Below are 9,201 nucleotides of genomic sequence, written 5' to 3' on the forward strand. Positions count from 1 at the left end.
AACATCAAAGCTCGTCTCAATTTCTTCACAACACATCTTGATGATCCCCAAGACTTTTGGGACAACATTCTGTGGACCAATGAGACAAAAGTGTAACTCTTTGGAAGGTGTGTGACCCAAGTGTATCTGGCATAGAAGGAACACTGCATTTCATAAAAAGAACATTATACCAACAGTAAAATATGTTGGTGGTAGTGTGATGGTCTGGGGCTGTTTTGCTGCTTCAGGACCTGGAAGACTTGCCGTGATAAAAGGAACTATGAATTTGGCTGTCTACCAAGAGATCCTGAAGGAGAATTTGGCTGTCTACCAAGAGATCCTGAAGGAGAATGTCAAACCATCTGTTCGTGTACTCAAGCTGAAACAAACTTGGGTTCTGCAGCAGGACAATGATCCTAAACAAACCAGCAAGTCCACCACCGAATGGCTGAAGAAAAACAAAATGAAGACTTTGGAGTGGCCTAGCCAAAGTCCTGACCTGAATCCTATTGAGATGTTGTGGTATGACCTTAAAAAGGCAGTTCATGCTCGAAAACCCTCTAATGTAACTGAATTAGGACAATTCTGCAAAGATGAGTGGGCCAAAATTTCTCCAGGACGCTGTAAAAGCCTCCTTGCACGTTATCGCAAACGCTTGGTTGCAGTTGGTGCTGCTAAGGTTATTAGGTTTAGGGGGCAATCACTTTTTCACACAGGGCCATGATGGTTTGGATTTTTTTTCACCTTTAATAATAAACACCTTCATTTACAAATTGCATTTTGTGTTTACTTCTGTTGTCCTTGACTATTGTTTAAATTGGTTTGATGTTCCAAAACACTTAAGTGTGACAAACATGCAAAGGAACAGGAAATGAGGAAGGGGGCAAACACTTTTTCACACCACTGTAAATCCTGCTCCATCCCAGGGTTCATTCAATTAGTAGTCAAAATCTCAGATGTTGATGTATGAATCCATATTATTACATAGGATATATCCTGAGACAAATACAGAGTCAACCTAACACGGCTCTCCCCCAAATTTGTCTGACTCTTTGGCTCTTACACCCTGCTCAGCGTTTTGACTCTTCCCATGGGAGTTCTCTCCGTGTGTGGTTTCCAGTTTTTTCCCTTTCTCTTTTTGGATTTTTTTGAGTTATTGGATGTTGGACTTTGCTTTTTGTCATTAAATCGTCAAACACTGCCTTCCTGCCTTTCTCTACGTTTGGGTCCTCAATTCTCTACATCGTGACAGAAGGATCTGAAACAGGACAATGGGAAGACAAAGACTAAATACACCGGGTAACGAGGTAACACAAGGCAGGTGACACAAGGGCCGGGAAACAGGTGAACAACATCAGGCAATCACAAGGGCGGGAAAAAACTGTAAGTAGAACTACACAAGACAGCACAGAAAACCAGACTATCATACTAAAACAGGCAACAGAACATATATGAGACAAGTCTGAAAAATTACACACTCACAAGAGAAAAGACATAAAACCAAGATACCTAGAAAATTTAACAAAGCAACATATCAATATATACTCAGACTACACTACTGACCATAAAGACCATTAAATGTAATTTTGGCTGAAATAATTGATTTAAAAATTATTACAGTCTTGTTTTTTGCCCAATACAGTCCTGTACATATACAGTGGGGTTTGTAAGTTTGTGCACCTCAGGTAAAAAAATTTGTATTAATGTGCATAAAGAAGCCAAGAAAAGATGGAGAAATCTCCAAAAGGCATTAAACGACAGATTAGACATTCATTTAATATGTCACAAAAAGTTAGACTTTATTTCCATTATTTACAATTTCAAAATAACGGAAAACAAAAAATGGCATCTGTAAAAGTTTGGGCAACCTGCAGAGTTTGTAGCATGCAACCCCCCCCCCCCCTTTGGAAAGCTGAGACCTAACAGTGTCATGGACTGTTCTCAATCATCGTCTGGAAGGACCAGGTGATGTCAGTCTTAAGGATTTAAATGCCCAGACTCATCTGACCACCCCAACAATATGCACCATGGCTTCTTCTAAGACGTTGTCTAGAAAACAGAAACTGAAAATAGTTTGACGCTCACAAAGCAGGAGAAAGCTAGAAGAAGATAGCAAAGCGTTTTCAGATGCCAATATCCTCTGTTGGGAATGTAATTAAGAAATGGCCGTCGTCAAGAAGAGTGGAAGTCAAAGCAAGATCTGGAAGACCAAGAAAAATATCAGACAGAACAGCTCGCAGGATTGGGAGAAAAGCAAGTCCAGACCCACGTTAGACTGCCCGATCCATCAAGAAAGACCTGCAGACACTGGAGCTGTGGTACACCAGTTCACTATAAAGAGATATTTGTACAAACATGGTCTTCATGGAAGAGTCATAAGAAGAAAACCTCTTCTACAACCTCACCCCTAAAATCAGCGTTTGAAGTTTACCATTGAACATACAGACAAGCCTGATGCATTGTGGGAACAAATTCTGTGGACCAATTAAGTAAAAATAGAACCTTTTGGCCAAAATGTCCAAAGGTAAATTTTGGAGAAGAAAGGACTGGACAAGGAATGAAAAGAACCTCTGTCCAACTGTTAAGCATGGGGGGGGGGGGATCAATCATGCTTTAGGGTTGTATTGCAGCCAGTGGCACGGGGAACATTTCACGAGTAGAAGGAAAAATGGATTCAATAAGATTTCAGCTAATTTTGGACGCTAACTTGATGCCATCTGTGAAAAAGCTGAAGTTAAAGAGAGGATGGCTTCTACAAATGGATAATGATCCTAAACACACCTCCAAATCCACGGTGGATTACATCAAGAAGCGTAAACTGAAGGTTTTGCCATGGCCTTCACAACCTCCTGACCTCAACCTAATGGAAAATCTATAGATAGACCTTAATTCAATTCAATTCACTTTCAATTCAATTTTATTCATAGTATCAATTCATAAGAAGCGTTATCTCAAGACACGTTACAGATAGAGTAGGTCTAGACCACACTCCAGAATTTACAAGGACCCAACAGTTCTAGTAGTTTCCTCCAGAGAAAGCAACAGTGCGACAGTGGCAAGGAAAAACTGCCTTTTAGGCAGAAACCTCGGACAGACCCAGGCTCTTGGTAGGCAGTGTCTGACGGGCCGGTTGGGGTTAGAATGAAGAGTGCCAATAACAATACATGGGCGCAGAGACCCCGCAGTATGTTAATCCCCCCCCCAACTTCCATCAACATACACGGCATTAATAGCAGTGTCTGTATTCTTCCTACAGTAGACACTGAATGGCCAAGAAACATTGCGGATCTTGCAAAAGCCGAAGAAGATGACTTCTCTGACAGTCAAGCATACTTCTACAAACCAGAGTTTTCAGAAAAGGAGCTGCTTGCTTTGGAGAGTGAATGAGAGGAGGAGGTTGCAATCCCTCAACAGCCCGAGGACGTGAGGCATCCTTTTTTTTTTAGATGTGATAAAGACTGGGAAAACACAGAATGGACCCAAAAAACATTGAGTCATTACTGCAAACGGGATAGACGGTGTTGCACTGGACTGAAACAATGCATGCACTGAGACAAAAAGGAATTGGGGCATCTATCCACAGCTTGGGGAGACCGGGATGAGCCCTATTTTAACAAACGAGTTGTGTTCCTTTAAAATATCTTAAGATATTCATCAACCACAAATGGATCTTAAAAAGAGAGATTTTTCTTTCTGAAATATTACAATGTGATGTATTTTCCATCCAAAGCCATCAGTCTTCACCTTTATCACCTGTCACCAAATCCCACACTGACACACGAGTACAAGTATTTTACGAGTTATATGAGTCAATATCCGTGCTCGGATTGAATACAACCCCTCAACTGGCCGCGCAGCGTTCTGTGATAATCACAGCGCCCCCCCGCCTACAAACACGCTCGGATCAATCTCACACACACACAACATGGAGAAATGCGCTCCCTCGGCCTCTCTCTCTCTCTCGCTCTCTCTCTCCCCCCCCCTGACCACTTCCGGGTTAGGCCCCGCCCAGTCCGAGTACGGATCCGGATACAGATAATTCATGTGGTAAACAGATACAGATACAGATAATGCTGTACTCGCTCATCCCTACAAGTAACCCTGCACTCTGGGAGCGTAGTGCTCTTGTAGGGTTGTAAAGTACTATGAGCTCTTTAAGATAAGATGGTGCCTGACCATGAAGAGCTTTGTAGGTGAGAAGAAGAATTTTAAATTTTATTCTGGATTTTACAGGAAGCCAATGTAGAGAAGCTAAAACAGGAGAGATGTAATCTCTTTTCCTGGTTCCTGTCAGAACACGTGCAGCAGCATTCTGGATCAGCTGATGAGTCTTAATGGAGCAATGGAGAATTCGAGCAGCCTGATAACAAAGAATTGCAGTAATCCAGCCTAGAAGTAACAAATGCATTGACTTGTTTTTCTGCATCATTTTTAGACAGGATATTCCGGATTTTTGCAATATTACGTAGGTATGTGGGAATTAAAGGACATTTCCTGATCAAAGATAACTCCAAGATTCCTCACAGTGTTGCTGGAGGCCAGGGTGATGCCATCCAGAGTAACTATCTCTTTGGATAATGCGTCAAGGAGGTGCTTGGGTCCAAGAGCAATAACTTCAGTTTTATCTGAGTTGAACATTAAAAGAATTACAGGTCATCCAGGTTGATGACTGCCCTGTCAAAGGTAACCGTTTCTGATGAGTCATATAAGGCAATAGTGTCCTTCAGTGGAGACAAGATGTGGCACCACTGCGAGCAACTAAAAAGACGGCCTGTACTTGCAGATGAAAGGGATGCCATAGCTAAATCCCTCACCACAACACTGCCTCTAAGTCTCCACCTCAAAAACTCGACAAGCTGGAGGACAATGACATCTGGATGTCAGGATGAGGTGCAAACAACTGGTGTCATGAAAACACTGGCATATACCAGCAGGCAAAAAACAGAAGACACAAAAATGAACTGATTAGTCTTCAGTCCATGCAAGAGGAAGAGCAGGGACCTGAGGATGCAGTTATTCAGAAAATAATACTGCACCCCAAAGGCATAATGCTTTGGTCGGACAAAACTGTCACCATCTTCCATGAATAATGCAATGCAGCCGTTGTGTATAGAGATGCAACAGGCAGCATCATCCAAAAAGAAAGAGAAAATGCACCCTTTTATGTCTATGAGATGGTTGTAAGACATCCATCGAAAGGATCCTCCCCTGTTCATATCGCCATATACTTGACAAGTGACCATACCACAGCATCTGTATCATATTTCCTGGGGTCATTTGTTACACATGCAACAAAACGCCATGGAAAGAACATTAAGCAAAGGCCAGTTATATTTATTTGTGATGGCTCCATTGTCTTACTTCAATTGCTCTCCTATATCTTCTGCGGAATGAGCCTTCAGGAACTGCTCTGCAGATGTTATATGATTGTGACAAGACATGGACAGGAGGACTCAATGGAGCTACCAATTTTGCATCGCTGTTTGAGTCATGTAATGAAAAATGCAGAAGACCTCTGCCGGAAACAATAAGTGATTGCTATCCATAAATATGTTCATTATTTCAGAAAACATAACATGACAAATCAAAATATTAATTTTAAAAGTGTTTTTTGCAGTGCCTCAAGAAATTCACACCTGGCCATGCATGTGTTTGGTCAAATGACACAGGCCACCACACTTGAAGAGATGGATGAGGTGTTACTCAGTGCCACGATGGTTTTCTCCACTCTGCCAATTGCAAATGTTTGCCTTGCTCCAAATAACAAAATGTTTGCTTTGTCAGGATATTTATTGCAGAAGTTTAGTCATTGATCTAGTAAAATCATGTAAACAAATATTTTTTATTTTTTTGCTAGAATGAGGTCGGACCAACACCATTCCAACATAATTTTGAGGATGTTATTAAGAGGGAAGATCTTGAAAAAGAGGGTGATTCCAATGTGTACTTTAGCCCAACATTCATCCCTACTTTGCTCAAGTATTTTCTGCCTCAGGCTGCTCTGTGGTCTGGCCTACTTCCGGGTTAGTAGTCTTCTGTAGCAGTTCATTTGAAATATGTTTCTATTAATAGCTATTGTGTTTATGCAAAATAACAATGCATGTCTTATGTTTTGGAAGGTGACCTTGAGTGTCACGGAACGTGTATGAAAAACTGTCACAGAGGTTCAAAATAACTGCTTCTGTGAGATCTATGAGTCTAATGGAGAAAAGTCAGTGGGACTTGAAAAAGCTCCGTTTCCAGCGACAGACCAGTATGGATGATTTTGTATATACCTACAAGATCACCCTGAACGCCCTTCTTAGGGAATACAGAGACTCTCTGAAGAGAAAGAAGGTCAGTCACACTTGATGCCAGCAATTTACTGTAGATCTGTCAAGCAATACTACTTTAATATTAGCATTAATTCAGTGATAAAACACTCTTTTGTTAATTGTAGACACATCGAGTGATTGTAAAGCGGTGGAAACAGAGAAAGCATAAGAAGTGAGGAGTTTATCTATCACACATTACCGAGCCTTTTGTTTTCAAAGACCCAAAGACAAAGGTAATCTGTTTCTTATCATTCCGTATTTGTAAATAAAGCTTAAAATTTCATAAATTTGATGTGTGTGTCATAAACATTAACTTCTTTATTTCTTAGAGCACAAAGAAGCACATTTCCCCACAAGCTCCACAGAATTTGACAGCTTTTCCTGACAAGGACATTAAAATAGTGACATGCTCTCAACATCTTGCTCTATCACAGGTAATCCATTTTTGTATTGTTTACATGATGAAAGGACGCTTAACCAAATTATTCATCTGTGTTTTCAGTACATCAGTACAGCAACAAGCAGCGTGGATTTGGTTGATCCAGCACGCAGCTCAACAGAGCTCACATACTCCAACCATGCTGCAAAAAGATTGAGGTATGCCATTACTATCATACTAAGTAGATTGAATCCATTCCCTTATCAATTTTTGTCACAATATTAGTCTTGGTAGTAAAAGGAACATTAGTTTAGAAACAATGGTCAGTAACAGACTAACAATAATTGGCCGCTGGTCATGAAACACAACACATAAAGCAGATTTACAAAAAACGAAACAGGCTGGACAAAAGGAAAGCAAAATTGGTAAGGAAAAAAAAAAAGGATTGGTTGTATGAGATTAGTTACATGTAAAGGGGACTGGACCATACATTTGGAGCAGGTCTGGGGATTTGGTAACACAAATGCTCACGAAAGTTTGATCTCCGGAAAACTCAAGGGTACGGGTCAATTCCCTGGCCAATCCACGGCCAAGGACGCCCCACCAGCCGTGGTCCCCTCTTCCTCTCTCTTCTCCGCTGAGCCGTCACTGGAAGGACCAGGACCAGTGGCTCTTCAGCAGCTTGCCTCTGGCAAAAACGTATGTATAATGTGTTTGTGTGTGTTTGTGTGTGTGTGTGTGTGTGTTTGTGGCTCACTGTGTGTCTCTGATGTGCATGTTTCAGCTGCTGTTGCCAGTTGAAGACGCTGCCTGAAGAGCAGCAGGAGTGGGTTGGCCGGGCGCTGTTCCGGAGGGCAGCCGACGGGAAGGTTACCCTTACATCACAGCTCAAACTGTGGTGGTATCCACCAGGCGTCCAGCCACTCTACACGCAGACCCCGGCCACAGGCCAAGCCTTCTTCCAGCGCCCATTCTTCCTGTGGATGCCCTACAGGATGTGGGCCTACTACCTCAAATGCCCGGCTTGTGGGCGCAAACTAATGGGTGCTGGACTGTACAGGACCGTCCGGAGGGTCTTGGACAGGAGCGGGTGGTACAATATGGCTACAGAGTACCTTCAGTGCCCCTCCTGTCTTAAGAAGGTTGCGGGCTGGTTGCAGGACATCTTGGAGCAGCTGGACGTCGCACACCGCGAGCAATTCCCAGCTGTTCTGACATAAGTCATTCAACATTCACTCAACATGCATATTTTTCTAATGATGTTCTCTGTGTATTTTATCTTTCTTAGGGTTTTAGCCTTCCCCCGTGCCTGTGTTTGGATTTTTTTTGGACTTCTCATTTTTGCTCTTGTGTTTCCTGGACTGTCAGACAATATAGCCTTTTTTGTTGTTTTCCACTACTCTGCGTATTGGTCCTCCTTCCGCTACCGTAACATGTATGACATCATTGCCGCCCACCAAAGTCCCACCTCCTCCTCCTCGGCCCTCCCAATGGACACCGCCCCATCCTCTGACCCACCCCCCATTGGACACAACCCTGTCCAACAGTGGCGTGTCTGCTCCCTACACCTGCACCACCCAAATTCTTTTAATCCGTGTGGGTACCGGTGTGTCCATCCATTTAATTGTACCTAGACTAAAGCAGTTTTATTGTCTGTGTTTAGTTTCTGACAGCTTCATTGCTGCTGCTGCTGCTGCTGCTGCTGTTGCTAGGCGTGCTGCTCATGCAGCTCCTCCTCCACCCAAGAGGAAGAGGAAGGCACCAACCTGCAAGGTCTGTGGGTTAGGGTGACCAGACGTCCCCGGTTTCCGGGGACAGTCCCCAATTTTGGTGACCTGTCCCCGGCTGGATCTGTCCCCGGAAATGTCCCCGGTTTTCACTGTGACTGACAGACCCAAAATTGGAATGAAAGAAAGAAAATAGTGACAAAACGTGGCCGTTGGTCGCACACCCAACACACGCAGGCTCAAGGCAGCTAGAGCTAGCGGTCCTCAGAGATGTTTTAGAAAGCCGTATTTTATGATGCTAAAATCACTGATTGTTTACATGGAGTCTGGTGGGTTTAGCGAACGTAATTTCGCGGACTTTTATGTTTTAAAAAGGATCTTAATCTTTCACAGAAAGGTCGACATCCTTAGAAATCCTTTCCATAGTGTTATCAAACACTTAGAATATTAATCTGAGTCTGTTAGCAGCAAAACAAGCACTTTTATGAACGTAAATACAAGCTGGACAATTATCCTATTAACTTACATTGTAGCTTTTTTTCTGCCAACTGGAGCGATCTCGTTTAATACTGCATCAATGTCAAAGAAAAATATGTCCTCAATAGTTTTTATTTTATCTGGTTCTCAAGGAGCTGTTGCAAAAACGAGCCTTGAGCAATAAAGCAAAAGCTGTCAGTAGTTCAGTAAACATTACAACATTATGAAATATTGAGACTTTCTATCGTGAAATATTAGGACCTTCTATTTTGAAATATTAAGACTTTCTATCTTGAAATATTAGGACTATTAGGACTTTCCATTT

The 9,201-nt window shown here is 42.4% G+C and overlaps 1 long non-coding RNA gene across 1 annotated transcript in view; it reads left to right on the plus strand.

Moving 5' to 3' along the window:
* Nucleotides 1-9,201, plus strand: part of LOC117957595 — an 11,487-nt gene that overhangs the window by 1,503 nt on the left and 783 nt on the right. Inside the window, exon 2 of the long non-coding RNA XR_004659541.1 lies at nt 6,467-6,472. This is a non-coding gene — a long non-coding RNA (uncharacterized LOC117957595). The remainder of the gene's footprint in view (nt 1-6,466; nt 6,473-9,201) is intronic.

The sequence above is a fragment of the Etheostoma cragini genome, chromosome 2, assembly GCF_013103735.1.
Source record: "Etheostoma cragini isolate CJK2018 chromosome 2, CSU_Ecrag_1.0, whole genome shotgun sequence".
NCBI classification, from domain to species: domain Eukaryota; kingdom Metazoa; phylum Chordata; class Actinopteri; order Perciformes; family Percidae; genus Etheostoma; species Etheostoma cragini.